This window comes from Gorilla gorilla, chromosome 6 (assembly GCF_029281585.2).
Source record: "Gorilla gorilla gorilla isolate KB3781 chromosome 6, NHGRI_mGorGor1-v2.1_pri, whole genome shotgun sequence".
Classification (NCBI taxonomy): Eukaryota; Metazoa; Chordata; class Mammalia; order Primates; family Hominidae; genus Gorilla; species Gorilla gorilla.
In genome coordinates, this window is record NC_073230.2 from 112992698 (window position 1) to 112994645 (window position 1948).

Genomic DNA, 1948 nt, shown 5'->3' on the forward strand with positions numbered 1-1948 from the left:
GGCATAGTGCATTAAAGCCTTTAGTCATATCAGAATTTAGTAGCAGAAAATACAGGAGCCTCTATTTTTAGGTGTGTAGGCCTTCCAGGAACTATTTCAGAAGAGGTCAAGTTATGTTTTTGTTTCATGGTGGGCAGTTTTACGCAAATCTTCCCCAAAGTCTGAGGAAGCTGAGAGGCTGAAGAAAGAGGATGACATATCCAGTTTCTCAGAAAGAAACATTTAATAGGGACTTACAAACAGAAGCCACATCTGTGTCTCGGGTGGTGGTGAGATAGGGTGGTGGATCTCTGCGCCATTACTCCCCAGACCTAGGGCTTATATACCACAGAGAAAGGGTGATTCAGAAGAAATGTGTAGAATAATTGAAGTATGATAACATCAAGGTTGTTACAGGGCAACATTTACAGTAAGATTTACAGTAAGTGCCTGCTCTTACACAAGGAACAATAGGTAAACTAGAAATCTTTACAGACTTACAGTAAGGGCAAGATTTACAGTAAGTACCTGTTCTTCCACAAGGAACAATATGTAAACTGGAAATCTCAGAGACCTCTCCAGAACTTGGGTTAATAGAAGCCAACATGTTGAGATGAACTGCTTCCACAGTTTTCTACTGGAAGTGGATCTGATTGTTACAAGACAATCCAGTCAATTAAGTTAGCTTCACCTAATGGTACTGTATCTGTAATACCTTATTTGACTATTTTACAACTTGTCCAGTGAAACAAGTACCTCTATTATTAGATATTTCTCCAAAAGTGTCCCATGAGAAAAACACATTTTCTAACAACCTTTTAGATATATTTATAATGACAGCTCTCTTTCATGGGAAAGCTTTTATACAACCAGAAAACATGCATTGAAAAGGAAAATTGAATGAAATCTCTCTATAAATGTTTAAATGGCCCATTAGGTAACAGAAATGTACCTGAAGTTTTGATAATCTTCCCAGGATTATAGGTTTGACAAACCATTCAAACATTGTTCATAAAACATTTTAGAAATTTAGAAAAGTCACTACATATTTATTTATTTAGGATTATTTTATCTCTTCCATGATGAGTCACGGAATGCAGAATTTTTAATAGTGGAAGCCTTAAGGACTTAGGAAGGACCAGGTAGCTGTCCACGCTCTTTATGGGTCCATGTTTAGCAATGGACTTATATCCTGTTAAATACCAATTTTGTTCTCCAATTATGGTATGTAGCATTGTTCATTAGATGGGTTATCACAGGTAATTTGACTTGAACCATGGAGTTTATTCAAAACAGATATCTAAACGATTTTAGTACTAGCTAATTTAGCATGAAAATCTGGCAAAGTATTTTCTTGGTATTCAATTAATTCTTGTCATGCTTGGGTTAGCAGTTTTATAAGCCAGTAAGTCTCTTTATTAGAATTTTGGGAATTTTTACTCAGTCCAAATGATGTGATCCTAAAGTTATCAGAAGCCTGTATTCAAGAGTGCTTGTCAGGGTCCTTTTCATCCTTTCTATGAATCAAGCTACCAAGGTTTATAGCCAGTTTGTAAAAGTCCTGGATATTTAACATTCAGCTCTTCCAAGGAAGTAAGAGCAGGCTTAAGGACAAGCATGGAAGCTCCCTGACTTTCAGTGTTATTTATTTATTTATTTATTTATTTATTTATTTATTTATTTATTTGAGAGATAGAGACTCACTTTGTTGCCCAGGCTGGTCTCAAACTCCTGGGCCCAAGCCATCCTCCCACCTCAGCCTTTCAAATTTCTGGGATTACAGGCATGAGCCACCACACCTGGCCTGACTTTCAGTGTTGTTGGAAGCTTGGAGAAAGGCCTGACATCACAACAACCAATAAGTAAATAGCTATGGTCATAGTCAAGCCATTAAAAGGATGAATCCCAACTCCAATTTACAGATAAGTATACTGAGGCCCATAGAGGTTCATTGATTTCTGATGGTCAC

General features: G+C 37.0%; 1 long non-coding RNA gene across 1 annotated transcript; it reads right to left on the bottom strand.

Moving 5' to 3' along the window:
• Positions 1-204: 204 nt before the first annotated feature.
• Positions 205-635, bottom strand: LOC129534695 (uncharacterized). Its single transcript, XR_008681369.1, has 2 exons — positions 508-635; positions 205-317 (listed from the first exon to the last, which is right to left on the bottom strand). It is a non-coding gene; the product is annotated as an uncharacterized lncRNA (long non-coding RNA).
• Between the last annotated feature and the right edge of the window lie 1313 nt (positions 636-1948).